We start from the raw sequence: 22,674 nt of genomic DNA on the forward strand, positions 1-22,674 counted from the left end.
CGCTAGAACTTTTGCTAAAAGTTTGACATCTGTATTAATTAGGGATAATGGACGATAGGAGTCGCACCTATCCGGCAGCTTGTCAGGTTTGAGGAGTGTGACCACCAGTGCTTCGTGCAGCGTTTGAGGTAGGCATTGGGTCTCATACACCTCCTCATATACCTGCTGTAGACAAGGATGTCGATATAGGTTTTATAAAATTCCGCTGACAGGCCATTGGTACCAGCAGATTTACCATTGGGGAGGGCTATAACGGCGTCCCGTATTTCACCCAAGGTGATAGGATGCATTAAGAACTCCTATTGCCCTCTAGAGAGCCACACCAGCGCTATATCATCCAAATATTGTTGCAACACTGCTTCTTCTGCCGCCGGGCGGTGAGCATACATGTCTGTATAATATCTGACGACGGCCTGTAATATATTGGGAGTGTCATAATGAGTGATGCCATCGACAGTGACTGCGCTAACCGTGTATGCCTTGCCCTGATGTTCTATGATATGGGCAGCAAGTGCCCTACCAGGTCTGCCGCCTTCTGCATAGTATCTGGCTCTACTTCTACGGGACATGTGTCGTATTCCTGGTCAGTCACCTCATTATATTCTGCAACTTTTTCTTTTTGGAGTGCAAGCACGGAGTGTTCAGGTGTGCTTTCATGCCGGCGTTCCGGCCCTTTCAAGTCGTGCTCCTGTGTAGCCATTGTGCCCCGGAGAAACTTAAGAGCCCCAGCTTGGAGGCCGATACAAGCCCCACGTATGGTAACTTTAAAAGCCTCCCATAGTGTCCCCACAGAGTCAACCGATCCCGTATTGTGAGAAAAATAGTCAGTTATGGCCTCCCGAACACCTTCACAGAATACCAGGTCTAGCAGAGAGGAGGGCTGCCAATGCCATTGGAAAGGTGGGGGGTGGGTGGGGTGGGTGGAAGCGGGTAAGGCCATACAAAGAAGCACAGGGGAGTGATCAGACAAAGTCCTGGGCAGGTGTTCGATCTGCACTATCCAATCATTAGTGGCTTGCGTAACTAACCAAAAGTCTAGGCGGGACCATGCTTGACGGGCAAAGGAGTGGCATGTACCCCATTTCTGACATGGATGTTGTTGGACCCGGCCTCGTGGCGTGGTCCTCGCTGATCTCCACAACCCCAGAGCTACGGGTGGAACTGATTCCCGTCCACCCAGAACTGTACATAATCCTCCTACACTGGACCTGAGACGATCCCCAGACCGCGTGCCTGCCCCCGTGCACGTGACCATCAGACTCCATGTTTGGCCACCCCGGCCGGCCGGCTGCCTTCTTTCCTTTCGGCAGCCCTGGCCGCTCCTGACCACCGCTAAGCCTGCGCGTCCGGCGCGCCCAGATCCACCCGGGGGGTGAACGACTCATCAAGTACCCGAAACCAAGACTTCCATCACACCTCCGGCACCCTTCCGAGGAACTGGTTTCCCTCACACCTCGGAACTATCCCCGGGGGCTGGTTTCGATTGCACCTTGGGCCTCCTAGTGCGCTGGCTCCAAGTCCTGATGGGCGTCTGGGATTCCATGGGCGCATGGTCCAAAGCATCAAAGAACCAACCGCCCAGACGATCCGGCGCCTGGCCCTCGGACCTCCGGCCTCCTGCCTATGAGGGTCCGGACATCAAAGAGCTTGACAACTATAAGAAAGCCTGCCTTCTACCTAATCGGCAGTTGTATCCTGGACAAGAAAGCCCTGCTGATCTGATCGCGGCTGACTTCGAGGAGAACAGACTCTCACCCACCGAGCCCTGCTGACGACGTCGCGGCTCATCCTAGAACCTACGGAACTGAACCATCGGGGCCCTGCTGACGCTGTCGCGGCTCCCTCTTGAAGCACAAGACCTGAACATCGGAGCCCTGCTGACACTGTCGCGGCCCCATCTACTTACGAGTACGACGGAGTACTCCTGCCCAAGCCCTGCTGACCTCGTCGCGGCTTGACGAACTCTCTGGTCCGGCTGGACCATCGACGCTACCCTCACGAACATCTTGAACGAGAAGTGAAGAGGACAGCAAGTCCCATCGCCAGCACCCGTACCCCCAGTTCGAGGATTGAGAACTGTGCGCCGAGTACGGGGCATGCCATCTGGCCTCCTAAGACTGTCCCGCTTCCCCGACCCCTCGTTACGAGACTTTCGCGATCCTTCGATCGCTGTGTAATGCTCTTTAATTAATCCTGATAAAGTCTTTCTTGATGAAGAATTACAGTGTGGTGTCCGCTCATAAGTGTGGTGTGTCGACAGTGTGTACAATCAGTCCTCCTCGGTGGGGACTCCCCCCTCGATAAGACTCGGCAGTAATTGTGGGAGAGGAGGTTCCAGGGGGTTAGGAGAGTCTACTAGACCCCTGGGGTCACCGCCTTCCAACATTGGTGGCAGCGACGCGATACGAACCTACGTCTAAAGATCGTACCACTGACACACTACCTGAGCCTACACGCAGCAAACGCACAAGGAAAGAGCGACGATGACGACTACAGAAGCTGGTGTAAAGACAACCTTCGACAAGGACCTCCTGGAAGATTACACACATAAAGAGCTGAAGCAGTTCTGCAAAGAACTGAGTATCCCGAGTACCGGACTAAGTACTAAGGAAGATTTCCAGAAATCGCTGACCGCCTGGGTGGAGTCCGGAGCATCTCTTCCCCCGATCGAAGACGAGGGAGGGAGGCCACAGACCGAACCCGGTACACCGACCGGTGAGAGAATCCAGCAATCAACCCGGAGCCCAGCAACCGGGAGAAGGCGGTCATCGGAGGAGATGACCGAGCGAGAACGTGACCGAAGCCATGAACTCGAACTAGCACGCCTCAAATTAGAGGGTGAACTCAAGCTCGCAGAGAAGAAGTTGGCGGTGGAGCAATTGCGGCTCCAGGGGGAGCTAGAGGAGAAGAAACTCCAGAGGGAGCATGAAGGACGGAAACTTCAGCCCGAGCACGAGCGCAGCCTCAAGGAAATCGAATTGAAGGCCAGGAAAGAAGCAGCCGGTTCACCGGGCCTTGGGGGGCAGGTGGTCCCCCAAGAAACGAAGGTGCATATCCCCAAGGATGTGGTAAAGGAGTTCTACAAAGGAGACGATATCCAACAATGGTTCAAGGCATACGAAGTGGCCATGTCCGCCCACCGGGTCCCAGAGAAAGACTGGGGGGCCGGCCTGTGGAGCCGCTTCCTCAGCGAGGGGAGAGATACCCTGCTGGACCTACCGACGGCACACATGAACGCCTACCAACACATGAAAGACGCTCTTTTATTCCGCTACGGCCTGACGCCGGAAATGTATCTCCAGCGGTTTAGGGAGTGCAAGAAGCTTCCGGCACCACATGGGTGGACTATGTGAACTACTACACCCGGGCCTTAGATGGGTGGATCAAGGGCAGCAATGTGACCACCTTCGAGGGCCTAGTCGACCTAGTGGCTTACGAACACCTGTCCGCAAATTGCTTTGTGGAACTAAGACAGCATCTCCTGGACAGCAAGCTCGCCAACCCACGGAAACTGGCTGTGGAAGCCGATCGATGGGTGGCCACCCGAGTCCAGAAGGCGCCCGGGGGAGACCCCCCACGGAACGACCAAGGATCTTTCCGCCAGCGAGGTGGAGGAGGTCGAGGCAAGCAGCAAAATTCCCAGTCAGGGCCTCAGCGTAGTCCTCCCAGAAACCAGACCCCACGCTCTCCTCCCGCGACGAGAGCCGCCCCGAGTGCAGGACCCCCGGGGCTCCGCCCCAGCTCCACGTGCTTCAAGTGTCAGCAACCCGGGCACTATGCCGGTGACCCCCCGATGTCCCCTGACCCCGAAACCCACTCCCACGGGGCCCTCCTCTAGACAGATATCCTCAGTAGCCTTAGAAGAGGAAGAGATAGAAGAACAAGGGGAGTGGGAACCCGCAGCCATGGTCTTAGCCTCCCTAGGGAATAGCGAGATGATCCCAGGAGATTACCTGCCCGACAACACAGAAAAGTACCGCCAGACAGTGAAGGTTAACGGGCGCAGCATAGGAGCCCTTCGGGATACAGGAGCCAGCATCACATCTGTTAGGTACACGCTAGTCCCCGAGTCCATGATCATCCCCCACACCTCCTTTCGGGTGATAGCAGCCGATAACTCTGTCCGCACCTGCAGGATAGCTCAGGTCCCGTTTGAGTGGGAGGGGGTCTCGGGCGATCTGCGGGTCGCAGTTTGCACGGATATGCCTGTAGACTGCCTCCTGGGGAATGACCTAGAGAGTTCCCCGTGGAAAGAGGTGGAGAGAAGGACCCATTTAGCCATGTTAGGACTGCCCCATTGGGCCTGTGTGAGCACCCGGGCCATGGCCGCCAGAATGCCCAACCCCGAGAACGAAGAGCCTGAGTTCCCCAGTTCAGCACCTGATGTACCCGAGGACGGCGAGCACCCTACGGTCCTCGACCAGCCCTCCCTCGAAGAGAACGCACCCGACGAAGGTCCCCTCGGACCAGCTGTCGAACCAACCCCGACCCTAGCAGATCTCCCCGAGTTGGCCCAGTGGCGCCAAGAGGGAGGACCGTCCCGAGAGGAGTTCTGCCAAGAGCAGACCTCCTGCCCTGCCCTAGAGGGGCTCCGCAACACAGGCCGCAGCCCAGGCCGCCGGAGACCAGTCCGGCTCCCATTACCTTTACTGGTAAAACGGCCTACTGTACAGTGAACAGAAGACCGTGGAACTAGGGTCAGCCCGCGTGCTGGTGGTACCCCAACGTTTCCGTGGACTCCTCCTTAACCTGGCTCACGATGTGCCCCTGGCAGGGCATCTGGGCCAAGATAAGACCTTCCAGCGACTAGTGACCCATTTCTACTGGCCCCACATGCGGGCCGATGTGGAACGCCACTGCAAGTCCTGCCCCACGTGTCAGGCTAGCGGCAAAAGCGGAGGCAAGCGCAAGGCTCCCCTCCAGCCCTTTCCAGTTGTCAGTACCCCCTTTGAGAGGGTGGGGATCGACATCGTCGGACCTCTGGACCGCCGGACCTCCTTAGGCCACCGGTTCATTCTGGTTCTGGTCGATCACGCCACCCGATACCCCGAAGCCATCCCCCTCCGGACCGTGACGGCCCCAGTCGTGGGCCGGACTCTCATGGGGATCTTCTCCCGGGTGGGATTCCCCCGAGAAGTGGTAAGCGATCGAGGGACGAACTTCATATCCCGGTACATGAAGTCCCTCTGGCAACAGTGTGGGGTGTCCTACAGGTTCACCACCCCCTACCATCCCCAGGGCAACGGCCTGGTTGAGCGGTTCAACCGCACCCTGAAAGGGATGATCATGGGTCTTGAGGAGCCCTTGCGACGCAAGTGGGACGTCCTACTACCCTGCCTCCTGTTCGCCTACCGAGAGGTACCCCAGAAATCCTTGGGGTTCAGCCCTTTCGAGCTGCTCTATGGGCACCCTGTCCGGGGACCCCTCAGCCTGGTCAAGGAAGGCTGGGAGGCAGCCCCACCGAGCACACCCCCCGACGTATTCTCCTACGTCCTGGCCCTCCGGAACCAGACGCGGAAGTTTCGCGAGCTGGCCGAGGCCAACCTGGAGGCCAGCCAAGAGGAGATGAAACGCTGGTACGACCAGAATGCCACTCTGGTCGAGTTTCAACCAGGCCAACAGGTTTGGGTCATGTCCCCAGTGGAACCTGGTGCCTTGCAGGACAAATGGACTGGAACCTTTGAGGTGAAAGAGCGCAAGAGCCAGGTCACCTACCTCGTTGATACGAAATCAGCCAGGAACGCCATGAAGGTGTTACACGTAAACCAGCTCAAACCCCATTTTGTGCGATCTGAGTTAGGGTTACTCCTTGCCACCGACGACGGAGAGGAAGAGGAAACGGACCCTCTACCCGACCTCCTGTGTGCAAAGGATCAAGATGGCTCCGTAGAGGGAGTGAGTCTCTCCTCCTCCCTCACCCCCTTGCAGCGTGAGGAATGTCGCCACTTGCTGGGACAATTCGCAGACCTCTTCTCCCTCACTCCCGGCGTCATGAGTTGGTGCGTCCACGACGTGGACACCGGGGACAGCCCTCCGGTACGGCATAGAGCCTACCGAGTCCCGGACCGAGTCCGAGCCTGCATCAAGGCTGAGGTCGACAAAATGTTGGACCTAGGAGTGGTGGAAGCCTCCGACAGCCCATGGGCTAGTCCCGTGGTCCTGGTTCCGAAGGCGGCCGCCCCCGGCACCGTTCCCGAGCTGAGGTTCTGCGTAGACTACCGCGGACTCAATGCAGTCACCCGAACCGATGCACACCCCATCCCACGAGCCGACGAACTGATGGACCGCCTAGGGTCGGCTCAGTACCTTAGTACCTTCGATCTCACCAGTGGCTACTGGCAGATCGGCCTCACGGACAGGGCCCAAGAAAGGTCTGCTTTCTCCACTCCGGATGGCCATTTCCACTTCCGAGTCATGCCCTTCGGCATGAAAAACGCCCCCGCCACCTTCCAGCGACTGGTCAACCAGGTCCTGGCTGGGTTGGAAAGTTTCAGTGCAGCCTACCTAGACGATATTGCTATGTTCAGTGCTCACTGGGCCGAGCACCTACACCACCTCTGGGAGGTGTTGGACGCCCTGCGTCGAGCCGGGCTCACCATTAAAGCTAGTAAATGCCAAATAGGACAAAGCTCAGTGGTATACCTAGGGCACCAGGTCGGCAGCGGCCTCGTGGCCCCCCTCCAACCCAAGATAGACGCCATCAATGCCTGGGAGACCCCCACGACCCAGACAGAGGTGCGGGCTTTCCTAGGTCTCACAGGGTACTACCGTAGATTCATCAAGGGGTACGGGAGTATTGTAGGCCCCCTCACCGAGTTGACAGCAAAGGCCAACCCCAAGAAGGTTATCTGGACCCCCGCCTGTCAGAAGGCCTTCGAAGAATTGAAACAAGCCATGTGCACCGCTCCAGTCCTACAGGCCCCTGACTACTCCAGAGAGTTTGTGGTTCAGACCGACGCCTCCGAACATGGCATCGGGGCCGTGCTCTCCCAAGTGGACGACAAGGGGGTTGATCATCCGGTAGCCTTTATCAGCCGGAGGCTACTACCCCGGGAGCAGAGATGGAGCACCATCGAGCGAGAGGCCTTCGCAGTAGTCTGGGCCTTGAAGAAACTGAGGCCCTACCTGTTCGGGACCCACTTCCGGGTCCAGACCGACCACCGTCCTCTCCGGTGGCTCATGCAAATGAGAGGAGAGAACCCTAAACTGCTACGCTGGTCCATCTCCCTCCAAGGGATGGATTTTACTGTGGAACACAGGCCTGGTGCCGACCACGCCAACGCCGACGGCCTGTCCCGCTTCTTCCGCCTCAGCGAGGAGAACCCCCAAGAGGATGGGTAGTTCCCCTTCGTCTTTCAGCTGGAGGGGGACGCATGTTGGACCCGGCCTCGTGGCGTGGTCCTCGCTGATTTCCACAACCCCAGAGCTACGGGTGGAACTGATTCCCGTCCACCCAGAACTGTACATAATCCTCCTACACTGGACCTGAGATGATCCCCAGACCGCGTGCCTGCCCCCGTGCACATGACCATCAGACTCCATGTTTGGCCACCCCGGCCGGCCGGCCGCCTTCTTTCCTTTCGGCAGCCCTGGCCGCTCCTGACCACCGCTAAGCCTGCGCGTCCGGCGCGCCCAGATCCACCCGGGGGGTGTACGACTCATCAAGTACCCGAAACCAAGACTTCCATCACACCTCCGGGACCCTTCCGAGGAACTGGTTTCCCTCACACCTCGGAACTATCCCCGGGGGCTGGTTTCGATTGCACCTTGGACCTCCTAGTGCGCTGGCTCCAAGTCCTGATGGGCGTCTGGGATTCCATGGGCGCATGGTCCAAAGCATCAAAGAACCAACCGCCCAGACGATCCGGCGCCTGGCCCTCGGACCTCCGGCCTCCTGCCTATGAGGGTCCGGACATCAAAGAGCTTGACGACTATAAGACAGCCTGCCTTCCACCTAATCGGCAGTTGTATCCTGGACAAGAAAGCCCTGCTGATCTGATCGCGGCTGACTTCGAGGAGAACAGACTCTGACCCACCGAGCCCTGCTGACGACGTCGCGGCTCATCCTAGAACCTACGGAACTGAACCATCGGGGCCCTGCTGACGCTGTCGCGGCTCCCTCTTGAAGCACAAGACCTGAACATCGGAGCCCTGCTGACACTGTCGCGGCCCCATCTACTTACGAGTACGACGGAGTACTCCTGCCCAAGCCCTGCTGACCTCGTCGCGGCTTGACGAACTCTCTGGTCCGGCTGGACCATCGACGCTACCCTCAGGAACATCTTGAACAAGAAGTGAGTAGGACAGCAAGTCCCATCGCCAGCACCCGTACCCCCAGTTCGATGATTGAGAACTGTGCGCCGAGTACGGGGCATGCCAACTGGCCTCTTAAGACTGTCCCGCTTCCCCGACCCCTCGTTACGAGACTTTCGCGATCCTTCGATCGCTGTGTAATGCTCTTTAATTAATCCTGATAATGTCTTTCTTGATAAAGAATTACGGTGTGGTGTCCGCTCATAAGTGTGGTGTGTCGACAGTGTGTACGATCAGTCCTCCTCGGTGGGGACTCCCCCCTCGATAAGACTCGGCAGTAATTGTGGGAGAGGAGGTTCCAGGGGGTTAGGAGAGTCTACTAGACCCCTGGGGTCACCGCCTTCCAACAGATGTCGTAACCGCCAAATGTCTATAAGCCTCAGTGTCAATATACCGTCGTGCAGTGTTGTAGCTGCCTTCTTGGGAGGCGGATCCGTCATGGACATTCTGTCCATAGTGGGGTCCAGTGTCACATTAAAATCACCCCCACATACAACAATAGAAGGGGATAATTTATAAAGTTTCCCCCATAGTGTGTTATAAAAGCGGGGTCATCAATATTAGAGCCATAGACATATACTATTACCATTAACGTACCGTGTAATGTCCCCTGGACTATTATATATCTTCCACCATCATCTTCCTCTACAGAAATTGGTACAAAGGGGATCCCTTTTTTGATCAGAATCATTTCCCCCGTGCATAGGACAAATAAGACGCAGCTAACTTTACACCATCTAGTAGCAACAGTAGACACGGCCTGCTTATTGAGATGTGACTCCTGCAGGAGGGCGATCTGGTGACGATCCAGATAAGATAGCACCTGACGTACTTTTTTCGGATTGTTGAGCCCCCTTACATTCCAACTAAGTCAGGATATCGTCTTACCATTTGAGTTAGTCATGATCTGCCCCTGTAATGTGGATGCCTGTGATAGCGCCTGAACAGTGTCCCTGTAACTGCCATACCGTAACCACATGATGCTGCCAATGTACGATCCATAACACATTGTCCCCCAACAGGCCCGGTGTTTGGTTGTCTCCGCAATGCCAGTTATTCGTAGATTGTTCCTTCGAGACCAGGCCTCGATATCCTCGTTTTTGGCCTTGATGACTTCCAGTAGCCTTTCCATACTTGCACAGGATGTGCTGACTGCTTCAACTCGGTCCTCAGTGGTGGAGATGCGTTGCTCAGCCTCGGCAAGCTGTGCGCCATGTTTATCCAGCTTTGATGCCATTGTGTCCATGCGCAGGTTCAGATGATCAATTTTTACATCAATGGTGTGAAGGCTCTGTTGCATAGTCAGCATCAAATGCTCCAGCTTCGCGCCAGAGCCAGATTCAGGATCAATTTCAGTGTCAGATGAGTTTGGGGTCTGGGATATAGGATTTTTCTTAGATTCTAAATTCAATTTACCTTGCACTGCACTGCGAAGTCAGGTGCCACCAAACAGCAGCTGAAAATGATGATAGGGATGGCCGCTCTCCTGACCAGGACCCAGTGATAGCAGAGTGGTATAACGGGTAAGATAGGTGAAACAACTGACAGCCAACTCACGCCACCTCCCAGGGCAGCAGGGCACCTAAGTCAGGCCCAGTGCTCCCAAACGCACAAAGCTAGTCCCTCACAGAGACGCAATGGCCTACGGTCAAACCTGTGAGTATAGTGCAATATAGGCGTTGGGGAAATGCACACCCTGGAGTGTCTGACAAGAATATGCAGGCAGCCTACAAGGATCACACTGTCAGCGAGGCCCACAATACTTGGAGGAGCACACCTACACCACCATCCAGGATGTGCCCTGTGCAGCAATTTATCAGGCAGCGGAACACTGGAGGTGACGGAGCGTGCCAAGCGCCAAGTCCAACAGCCACCCAGTTCAGGCCCTGAGGCGGGTGCCCCCGATAGCATGAGGGAGAGGATCACAGTCCGTTTGTTGAGCCAGAGGTGCGGAAAGGACTATGGCGTGCGGCTGACTCGCGGTGTCAAACACGGTAAGATAGTCCGGGCCGATCTGCTAGGAATGCTGCGCAAGTGCCGGCTCTGTTGACGGCAGACCCAGAGGCCCGCGGAGACCCGAAGCGGCAGCACGCAGCAGGTACGGCCATCTTGCTCCGGGCTCTCTAGCCCCCCCCCCCCCAAGAATAACTAAATAAATAAATCAAGACCTACACAAACGCTCACATTGCTGGAAACAAAATATTACAATGCTACTTACACACTTTACAACAGCAACTTTAAAAAAGAAATGGAAAATAAAGAAGTGTAGGCAAAATAAATAATAGTTATTTAAAGATAAGAAATTACATTTTAAACAATTTAATTTTGAATCAGCTTCGTCACTGAAGAGATAGGAACTATTTTAGGTGGATGTGAACACTGGGCACAGGCCCAATGCAGTCAATGTGAATGGAAGCTTCAAAGATCAATAGCTGCTGCCGCCTCTATGTATGTATATTACGTTTTTGGAGTGGTATGTGATTCTAATGGCTTTACAATAGAATACTGATGAGATCCCCTTAACAAAGAATCTTTATGTGTGTAGTTGATTGTCTAGTTTAGTTAGTGGTAGTGGTAGTGTCAACTTAGGACCAACATTCATTGATGTTGCAAAGTGGCTCCATGCCTGTATCGAAATGTTGCCCGTCTCCTTCTAACCTATTTTTTGTATTTATGCTTAAAGTGTTCACATAATTGTTCATCTGCTTTCTACATATATCTGTTCATCCTTAGTTTTTTCACCATCGATAAATTCATGTAATTGTTTAAAGTTGGCAAGTTAATAAGTTTCTTATGATTCATTGTTCTACTCAGTTCTTTGGGACAGTATTTTATCTGCAATCCTTTTTTCAGATATGAAGGACTGATATAGTTGCTGTGTTGCTTTAGATATACCGTATATCTTTGACAATAAGATAATAAAGAGCTATTTAAAAAAATATGTATGTACATTACATGTTATTTGTTTTTTTAAAACAATGTTCTGGCGAGACCTAAAAAACTGTCAGCTCCATAGGAGTCAACAAAGTTCCACAGTGATAAAATATCCAAACATGGCCCGTATTTTATGTGAATCCCATTAACAATGTATTTGAGAGTTTCATTCCTTCGACACTGATGGTTTAGCAGAGATTAAACTTCTTAAGAGCCAAGATCTCTTTTTAGCAGGCCAATTTCAAGGGATGGGCATAAGGTTTTTCAATTCTGATTGAATCTGGTTTTGTATTAATAGTTTATACAGAGAATATACTTCATCATATTTGCCCTCACCCATTTACTAAACCAAGAAACCTACTCAACAATTTTTTTCGGTTAATGGGAGTCAGATGCAAACATCGGCCGAAAATTCTAAACACAAACATCAAGGTCAATAAGCCCGATTTTCTCCCCCTCTTTTCAAAGGGGCTGAATACACAATAGCTGTTGAACATAATATTTGGTAGTTATTTTCTTTTAAAAATTAATCACACACTTGACTATTACATTTAATATGTGGATTATTCCAAAAGGAGTGGATTTACAACTATCCAAGTCAAGACACTTTTCTTTTTAGCTCATTCTTTCTCTCATCTATTAATATCCTTTTTGTTCGTTCTAGTAGCAGTTCCAGATTTAATTTCATATTTGGACATATGGATTAGAGGGGGCTAATATAATATTGAATTAAATCATTATTAAAAGTTGGTCACTTGCCTTGTTTTGAATATCTTCATGAACAAGTTTGTAAGTAGTATTTGGTGACTTGTTTACTTTTTGTGCTTTGAGTTTTCGTCTGCACGCAGTTAGTATTATCATCACTATTACTCACATTAGCACTTTATTCGTTTTTCACAAGTACTATACTTTCTACTGTACACACCACTGTTACTTTCACTACTGGAATGTATACTGTTTTCATTATTAATTGTACTATTTATATCTTGATGGTTTCTGCAAGTGTAACCACCTTCCCACTTTGCAGCTTCATCACTCGGTCACCTCAAAATAAAAAAAGCACTTTTATTGAACGTTTTAATCATGTGGAACCCCAGTTTGTTCCCTAGCGATTATCTAGAATACTATAACTTCGTAACAACATGTAGACTCATGATTTCATGGACCAGCTCTGGTGCCCATATCACCTAGGACATGACGTTGTCCCTGATTACGGTTGGTCTCACTAATTGTGATCTGTGCATTAGTTCATGTTACTGGACATAAGACAGTTACAAATAACGTGGTAATTGCAGCACCCCTCCCCCACATACAATTCAAAATGAGAAAACCTGTCGGAAATTTTTCGGAGGAAAAATGCCCGCTAAATAACAGGACATCAGAATGTTAGTGCAGTAAGCACCAAAATTAGCATTTTATGACCCATTTACCCAGCAGTAATTAGAGGTAGAATGCCATTTATTGCACCCAAAAAATTCAGTTACTGCAATGTTGCAATATGCTGTTATGTATCGCACCCTTTTCTGGGCCAACCGTAACTGGGGCCTGGGAATTGTAAAGTAGCTATATAAGAATAACAGTGGGTTTGCAACTGTCATTTCCTAAAGTCAAATTAAAAGCCTCCGAAATAAAAGCTGCAAAAACCATCATCATGTCTCACTCACCCCATACCTATAAATTAGATTGGGCTCGACCATATTATAGAAAGCACTTTAGATATTGGGATCTGTGGTCCTCAAGAGATAATAAAGTTATCTCAAACCAACCAGCGTATCCCGTTATCATTGGTTGTTTGGGTAAGGTTACACATTCTAATGAAAGAAAGCTGGGGTGTTAAGGTCATACAACCCTAAGGCAGATGACCAACTGGGACCAGGGCTTTCATCAGGACAAACGCACAGCCCCAGAACTTATTTTACAACATTCAAACACATGCCACCCAAACAAGCATGCAAGATGAGCTATTACTCACCTTACAGTAGCGGTCGGAGGTGGGAGTAGCTGCCGGGCGGTGACGTAGGGTGGGGGAGGGACAGGGTAGTAATCTATGGATTACAGGTAAGTAAACATATAAATAGATATGCCCCTGTAGTCACACACTGAGCGAGAATAGCACGTCACAGAGAAAAGAAAAGCGCTAGGTCCCCAATTGGGTGTTGAAGTATGGGGATAGGAAAACCGAGAATGAGAGAACAATTTAGTTAAAAAAATCCACTTACTCGTTCTGTTTGCCAAATTTAATGGTTGCGGGGACAACAAATCCAACTTTACCAGTTGTAAAATCCAACAGGTAAAATCACTGTGGGGAAAAGGCTGCCCTGAATACTTCCATGACCCCTGTGCAAATCACAAACGAGGCCCAAGGTTAACATTAGATGCTCCCCTGCCAACCAACATCCTCCGTCCCTTCCTTTACCATCCTCACCCCCGCCTTTCAACAGCCCCCTACACACTTTTAAAACTGACCGAGCCCTTTTACCACCTATAGATTTACTATGCAGAATACCTTCTGGTAAATGCTGTACCGCACAGCAATAAGCCATTCGGTGTGTTTTTACTGCACAGTACTGTTGATAAATGGTTCAGAGTTTGCACCTTGCAAGTATTGTGCAACTTGAAATTCGGATCGCAGTGGACTTCTTAAAGTGTCTGGGAATAGATCAACAAGGATGAAAGGCGCAGTTACCAATCTACAAATACTTCACCACACTTTAACAAATGCAAGCTTCTACCAGAATATAATGTAATGTATTGTTTATTTGTATATCACCCTTAACTTCTCAGTACAAATCTAAAGGGCATATATACCAGAAACATTGATTTGTTTTATTTCCTTAATGCTTTGTACCCATGTATAACATCAAGAACTATTTAACTGAAAACTGAAAGTAAGAAATTACAATATTCGGTTATCAGATTTCAGCAATGAATCTAATTAATACCCAAGCCCTCCAAAGGCTGTCAGCTTTCCCCAAAATGCATTGTGGGCGAAGTCGGTCCTGTTGTACTGTAAAGTTCATATGGCTTCAATCTTCCAGAGAGGCCATTTTGGGGTTGATATGTTACTCTCAAGCCTCATAACTGCCTGAATCCCCGAGTCTGCACCACCCAAGATTAGCTCTATTCATCTCTGTGCGCTTTCTTATCTACGTATCCTATGTGGTTCGAAACGTACCTACACAGATCACTCCATAGATAGTAGGTATTGACTTGTGAGCCCACCTCTATCCTCTTACTTCTCTCCTACACCCATGTGTAAGCGTAGCTACGCGCTTGTTTATGACACAGTTTCAGCTATATCCACAAAATAAAACATGGGCAAGACTGCACTTAAGACACTTCGATTCATCTATTGGAACTGAATGCTTGATAAACCTCTCTCTCACTCATTTGCACTTCAAATTCAAGCAGAGACTTACAGCAAAACACAAGTCATGCCTCGAAAAATCATAAAAATGTTACTAGACCTGCAGATTTAGTGACTTAAATTATCTACCCAACTAACTGTAATGTACTTGACCCGTATTCGGGTGTCAAATTGGATGATCCTAGCAAATATTTTATTTTACAGAGCCGCCTTTTCTTAATTATCACATATGAGAGCACCCTCAAATATACAAGTTCAGCATTTCTCATGTACACAAAACGATTTTGTTTGGTTTAATAGACTAAACTTTTGCTCCATGTATAATAAGAAACTAGCCCACATGTAGGTAAGGTACACATCCCCAGACCTGCCTATTAGTTCACTAATGGCATTGTCATCAGGGCGGGGGTAAAAATGTTTCTCAGTTCATGTTTAAATACTCACTTTTAATACATGTATTGCTGAACCATGATTTTGTAGCACATTGGCATTTACAAACAGCTTATTTTCAATTGAAGTGGCCAAACAATCCCACTAATATGCAGTTTTGCTGATAAAACTATAAAACGTATTAACAGTCATCTCTGGAAATTGGGTTTCAGCAAAAAAAGTTTACTATTTGCACATCACCAACAAAGGTGTTGTTTTTTTTCTTTTTTCCATCACACAGTATTACAAAAAAGTGCTTTTATAACTACTAAAATATATTTTAAAGTGTTTGTACAGTTCATTTACAAGCTATATAAATGTGTGTTACACAAAAAAACGGACATCCTACAGCCTTTCATTTCACACTCTTTGTACAGCGCGATTGTCAGACCATTCACTTTACAAAATCCTCGAACTCTGCTACTTATTTTATCCTGGAGATTGTATTTACTTTTCTTTGACTGCCATAGTAAGACATAAGCTGACATTTGACCTCCATCTCTCAACACAAAGCAGATCTGACATAATAAAAACAAGATTTAAAGGTAACTTTATTTCTCTTTCACTTTCTGAGATAACAGATCACCTGTTCTTTAGAAGCCTGCCAGAATGGGCCAATAGGCGCTAAAAATAGCTTGCCCTGATAACATCTGACTCCCCAGAGCAAGTGGGTGCGAGGCGTGTAAGTGCGTAACTCTGGTCCTGGCGCATGACATCAAAAGCTTTGACCTTGATTCAAAGTTGTGTTTTAAATCCAATCCATGTACAAATGGATAGTGATGCAAATCAGAATTCAGAGTAATGCATCAATTACCACATTTAGCAACTTTTTCTTGACAGATTTACCAAACAAAGCCTCAAGAAAAGTATCAGTCTGAAAAGTTGAGACACAAATGTAAAACGTCTTAATCAGTGTGGTAAATGCCAATTCCACATGTTAGGCTTCATTCTGAGGTGGGAAGCACAGTGGACGCTAACTAGGTCAATAACCCATACCAGGGTAACATCAATTACCATTTGCACTAATTAACATCTGAATTCTATGTTAGGACCGGAGTAGCGGATTATGCTATTCTTTCTTCACTTTATTGAATAGCAGCCATTCAAAGTTAAGTAAAACAAACTACTATTCCCATGAAACATAAGGCATAAACAAACAACAAGCATTTGCAATGCAATAGGTCTCGCATTAGGAAAGTTTGAGCTATTGGTATTGTAAATGACAATTTTTTTATTTATGTTTTGTTTTTGAAAATAGCGAAATTAATAGCTTTGCCATTTACAATGCCAATAGTTATAACTTTCGCAAATGTGACACGTATAGCATTTGTAATGCAATATGTGTTGTATTTACGTGACTTACATGTATTGATATTACAAATAACAATGGCTTTTAATTTTTTTTCAATATTTAATACTAAATAAAAGTTATTGTCATTTATAACGGCAATAGCTTAAAGTTTTGTAAATAACTTTTGTCTAGATTATGTTCAGTGTATTTTATTGTGCTGAAAATCCAAGAACAGAAGTGAAATATTAACATCTTTTTGTTACATTTGTAATAAAGCTTGAAACATTGAGAAAATATATTTGGACCAGGTTTTGTTGAATGGTTGCACAGATTGATGCTGTGGTGGCGCTGAGTGATGTGATGGCGAACAAGTGATGCTGCGGCGTTCAGTGCTGCTGTGGTAGCGCATAGTGATGTTGTGGTGCTCCTGAGTGATGCTGTGGTGGTGTGGAGTGATGCTGTATGCTATGCTATGTTTATTTTTGCTATCCTATGTTTTGTTTTGTTATGCTATGCTATGTTTTGCTATGCTATGCTTTGATTTGTTATGCTATGCTGTGTTTTGTTATGCTATGTTTTGTTATGCTATGCTTTATAATGCTATGCTAGGTTTTGTTATGCTCTGCTATGTTTTGTTGTTTTATTATGCTATGCTTTGTTCTGCTATGCTATGTTTTGTTGTGTTTGGTATGCTATGTTTTGCTATGCTATTATATGTTTTGTTATACTATGTTTTGTTGTGTTTTGTTAAGCTATGCTATGTTTTGTTGTGTTATGCTATGTTTTGATATGCTATGTGGTGTGTTTTGTTATGCTATGTTTTGTTTTGCTATCCTATTCTTTGTTTTGTTATGCTATGCTATGTTTAGTTTTGCTATCCTATGCTTTGTTTTGTTATGCTATGTTATGTTTTGGTATGCCAAGCTTTGTTTTGTTATGCTATGCTATGTTGTGTTTTGTTATGCTACGCTGTTTTGCTATGCTTTGCAATGCTATGTTTTGTTATGTATGCTATGTTTTGTTGTGTTTTGCTATGTTTTGTTATGCTATGTTTTGCTGAGTTTTGTTATGCTATGTTTTGTTATACTATGCTAGGTTTTGTTTTGCTATGCTTGGATATGTTATGCTATGCTTTGTTTTGTTATGCTATGTGTGTTATGCTATGCTATGTTTTGTTGTGTTTTGTTATGCTATGCTATGCTTTGTTGTGTTTTGCTATGCTATGTTTTGTTTTGTTATGCTAGGTTTTGTTTTGCTATCCTATGCTTTGTTTTGTTATGATATGCTATGTTTTGCTATCCTATGCTTTTTTGTTATGCTATGCTGTTTTGTTATGCTATGTTTTGTTATACTATGCTGGTGAGGGTGTGTGTGAGGGGGTGTGAGGGGGGAGGGGTGTGAGGGTGAGGAGGTGTGAGGGTGAGGAGGTGTGAGGGTGTGAGGATGAGGGTGGGTGAGGGTGTGTGAGAGTGAGGGTGTGTGAGGGTGAGGGGGTGTGAGGGTGTGTGAGGATGAGGGTGAGGGAGGGGGTGTGAGTGAGGGGGTGTGAGGGTGAATGAGGGTGTGAGGGTGAGGGGTTATGAGGGGGAGGAGGTGTATAAGGGGGAGGAGGTGTATGAGGGGGAGGAGGTGTATGAGGGGGAGGAGGTGTGTGAGGGGGAGGAGGTGTGTGAGGGGGAGGGGTGTGAGGGGGAGGGTGTGTGGGAGTGAGGGTGAGTGAGGGTTGTGCTGGTGAGGGTGAAAGGGTGTGTGGGGGGAAACCTGCATGTGGTCACACTATGGAAGGAAAAGCAATATTCTAAGAGGAAATTAAGCCACTGGGATCGATATGGAATCTGTGGCTAAAACGAAGTTAAAAGGCCTCGGGCAGTGAGTCTGGGTCCTAACACTGAGGAAAATCGAAGAACACCTGGGGTCTTGGTTTTTAGGAAAGCTACCCTGCTGGAAGAGAGAGGGTTTTGTTTGTAGGGTTAATTGATGCCATGTGTGTTCACGTCATTAAGGAACATATTGCTGATTCCTAACATGTTACAGTTGAAATTGATATTATGTCGTGCTGAGAAGTGGAAAAAAATAAGAAATGTGAACCAAACAGCAATCGGAAACTCCAAAAGCAAAGGTAGCTCTGCTGGTTAAGCGTCACGCTTCAAGAGCCTGGTGGGGGGGCGGGATGCGAGCGAGTGGGAAGTGTGAAGCTCTCGGCATTGTAGGGACAATTCCATTTAATTTAAACAAACACTTCAACTGCATAATCCTAAATTTACGTTATTTCTCTGCCCCACACACCACCATGCTTAAAGATATACTATTATGTTGCTCTTAATATAACGCATATTGATTGTAGGGAAGTACCGCCAATAACCCCATTACTGCATCAGTGACGGCAGAAGAAAGTGAATAACAAGTCGGGTGGGGGGCGGGGGAGTGAGCGAGTGGGAGGGAAGCGCTGGCGAAGCGTCGTGCTTCAAGAGCCTGGTGGGGGTCGGGATGCGAGCGAGTGGGAAGTGTGAAGCTCTCGGCATTGTAGGGACAATTCCATTTAATTTAAACAAACACTTCAACTGCATAATCCTACATTTACGTTATTTCTCTGCCCCACACACAACCATGCTTAAAGATATACTATTATGTTGCTCATAATATAACGCATATTGATTGTAGGGAAGTACCGACAATAACCCCATTACTGCATCAGTGAAGGCAGAAGAAAGTGAAAAACAAGTCGGTGAGTGAGCGAGTGGGAGGGAAGCGCTGGCGAAGCGTCGCGCTTCAAGAGCCTGGTGCGGGGGCGGGATGCGAGCGAGTGGGAAGTGTGAAGCTCTCGGTATTGCTGTGGCGGGTCTGATGCGGTAATGGAGGCGGCTCGGGGAGCAAGCGGCAAGCGCGTGCACGGGCACATGCACTCGGCGTAATCCGCCTGGTTCAGCTTTTCTGTTTCCACCTCTATATGTCTCGACATCTGCAATGCGCAAGCGCATTGGCAGAGGTCGAGACCAAAAAACAACAGAGTGTTCATGTATAGTGTCCCCTTTTCCGTGCACCAATCACAGTGCTCCGAGGTGAATGTAGTCCTCTGGTACGGTTCATTCCCCCCTCGTTCTACGCTGCTTGCAACCAGAAAAGTTAGATTTTTTCCCTACTCTCAGTCATGACTTGTGTGGTTTTCCTTAATTGATTATCGTGGATTGTTATTTGCTTTTAGTACACTATTTCCTGGTGCTTCACTGCACAATTGCCTGTGTTTGGTGCAGTTTTTAGGTTGAGGACCGTAGGCTGCGCTTGCGCAGTCTTGGAGAGAGATTTAATGTTTTGTAGTATGGGGGCTTGAACCCGCCACTCTCCTCCATTGGCTGGCTTCCTAAACGGAGGCCAGCCATTGGAGAGGGGCATCACTCCGTTCAAGCCCCGTCTCTTTCGGATTCTAGGGCGTGATTTTCGCGTTCTTTCGCCCTGTGACGTCATCCGTCACTCAGAACGCAAAAACACGCCCCCGATTCCGAAATTTTTGGAGCTTTGCGACCGCCATTTTGCTGCTCGGTAAAACCAGGAGAGCAGCGTCTACCGAGGACATGAGGTAACTATCCATTGTTTGTGTCTGTTTCTAAAGTCTAATTAAATATTAAAATGGTTCGGTTCGGCCCGTGGCAGCGCAAACTGTGTCGTCGTTTGTGACCCTAGACGCATTCGAGGGATTTTCCGTTTATTTAATTGACAGTTATTTTTGCCATTCAACGAGCTTTCGTTAATTTAATACCGTGCCAGCTGCAACCCATTAACTGCGGCTCGGAAGGAGGGCACCCAGGCTCGGGGGAGTTTCTCCCTCTTAATCCGGCGGGCAGTGTGTTGTTCCTCGTACTGCACGAGCGCCGACTGAAGTCTCGCCGCCCTCCCCTCTGGGGTGAAGTGTCCTCCAAGTTCATGGAGCAGACTGGGGCTGAGGCCAGAGCAGTCAGCGGCCCAGAAGACCCAGCCCAGCTGCTTCAGTCGGGCGCACGTGTGACACACTCACTCACACTTGTTTTGCGGTTTTATAATAGCGCCAACTCGACCGGAAGGTATTCAAGCGCTTTACATGAGCACCATATTTTAGGCAAGCAGTGGGAGTATAAGTTATTTGCCCAGAATTGCAGGATGCTTAACATGGTTCCTCAATTCCAAAGTCGGCGGCTCTGGCCTTTAGGCCACATCCACTCGTGTATATGTTCTGCTACTTTACGTGCTTATATATAGCGCTATCAACCTTTCCTTTACGATCATAGTGCTTTCTTCCTCAGGGTTTAAGTTGTCACTGCATTACAACTTGATGCAGTATGTCATGAATATTTTCTAAATAAGTGTTGCAGTCTAGGAGGGTATCTCTGATGCAGAGCTGTGTGCGTGTCTGGTGCAGAGCTGTGTGCGTGGTATTTCTTCTGATTTTATCTATTCGGTTCCAAGATGTGTGTTGGTGTTTCCAAGCCAGGGCTTGTCATAAGGCAAGAGGGGCCTGAGGGATGACTACATTATCAGATAGTGCCCTGACTGGGACCAGTTTACAACCAATAACTTACACACTAAATGGGGGTGAGTTGCTTCTTTCTTTCCCTGCTGAAGACGGAAGAGTCCCTAAAAGCACATTTTGGGGCACTGCATACTATCCATAGCCCCGTCTATCCCCCGTGTATTGCTTGTGTAAGATTGTTGCAGTGGTGGGTGGCGCATTCTTTGGTTACGTGATACTTTTCGGAAGCAGACCCTTGCTTTTCCTTCCTTCAGCACAGTAGCCCTAACCCTGTTTTTACTTAAAACCTGCTTTCAGTTTTTAAATATTTTGTTGTCTCTTGTAAGTTTTTGCATCTTTTCTTTCCAACTATCATTTCTGGCACCTCACCCCCGCCCACTTGCACAAATGATCCTTCTCTGTCTGAGTGGCTCTGCTTTGTGGCCTCAGGTGTTTTTCTGCTTTCTGCTCCTTGGATTAAAGGTTCTGGGTGAGCCGTCACCTTCCAGTTTACTGTTTCCTACTTTTAACAATTGAAGCGTAGAAATGTAATGTGGCTGATTTAGCCACGATTAGCACTCCCAGAATGCATTGGGTTGCCTTTGTCCTCTCTCCTTTGTGTCCTTATGGGAGGTATATCTTTTCTTTCTGTGAGGCATCCTTTGTCTTCTCTCCTGGTGTGAGGCTGCTTTTTCGTCCAATTGAAGGTATGCATTTGTTCTTTCCCCTTGTGTGGGGCTCCTTTCTTTCCTCAAATGAGGTATGCTGTTTGGGGTTGAGGTATTTCCTTCATTTTTGTGAGGTATGCCGTTTTCCTCTCCTCTTGTGGGGCTCGTTTGTCTCCTCATGTGTGGTATCTTTTGTCATCTCCTCTTGTGTGGTCCTATTTCGTCTCCTCGTGTGAGCTATGCCTTTGTCTCAGCAAGGTATGCTATTGCCCTTTCCTCTTCCTTGTATTGTCTCTTGAGAATGTGGGTGGCTCTGTCTGTGTGGCTCTGTCTGTGTGTGTGTGTCTCTGTCTGTGTGTGTGGCTCTGTCTGTGTGTGGCTTTGTCAGTATGTGTGTGGCTCTGTCTGTGTGTGTGTGTGGCTCTGTCTGTGTGTGTGTGTGGCTCTGTGTGTGTGTGTGGCTCTGTCGGTGTGTGGCTCTGTCGGTGTGTGGCTCTGTCGGTGTGTGGCTCTGTCTGTGTGTGGCTCTGTCTGTGTGTGGCTCTGTCTGTGTGTGGCTCTGTCTGTGTGTGGCTCTGTCTGTGTGTGGCTCTGTCTGTGTGTGGCTCTGTCTGTGTGTGGCTCTGTCTGTGTGTGGCTCTGTCTGTGTGTGGCTCTGTCTGTGTGTGTGTGGCTCTGTCTGTGTGTGTGTGGCTCTGTCTGTGTGTGTGTGTGGCTCTGTCTGTGTGTATGTGGCTCTGTCTGTGTGTATGTGGCTCTGTCTGTGTGTATGTGGCTCTGTCTGTGTGTATGAGGCTCTGTCTGTGTGTATGTGGCTCTGTCTATGTGTGTGTGGCTCTGTCTGTGTGTGTGTGGCTCGATCTGTGTGTGTGTGGCTCTGTCTGTACGTGTGTGTGCACTGTCCACATCAAGTGCAGGCTGACACCCAGCCCCCCTTATCCGGAGGTACATCCCCTCTCTTACTTACCCACTTACCTGTGTGGCATAATGGAGTCCTTCCAGGAGGATGCCTATCAGGGTGACACTTGGGAGGAGGACCCTCTTAGAGCTCTTCAGTGGGACGAGTACTTTTACAACGTGGTAGACGCGTCCATTCAAATGTTAGGAACAGGTACAATTTTAGATGACGTTTGTAGGGCATTCAGGGAAAGAAAACCTAGTGGGATATATACAAGTCACACCGCCCTGGAAT

The 22,674-nt window shown here is 48.7% G+C and overlaps 1 protein-coding gene across 1 annotated transcript in view; it reads right to left on the reverse strand.

Annotated features, from left to right (window-relative positions):
- The window catches only part of PSME1 (proteasome activator subunit 1), a 185,505-nt gene that overhangs the window by 104,205 nt on the left and 58,626 nt on the right, over positions 1–22,674 (reverse strand). The window lies entirely within an intron of this gene.

The sequence above is a fragment of the Lissotriton vulgaris genome, chromosome 5 (genome assembly GCF_964263255.1).
Source record: "Lissotriton vulgaris chromosome 5, aLisVul1.2, whole genome shotgun sequence".
Lineage (NCBI taxonomy): Eukaryota > Metazoa > Chordata > Amphibia > Caudata > Salamandridae > Lissotriton > Lissotriton vulgaris.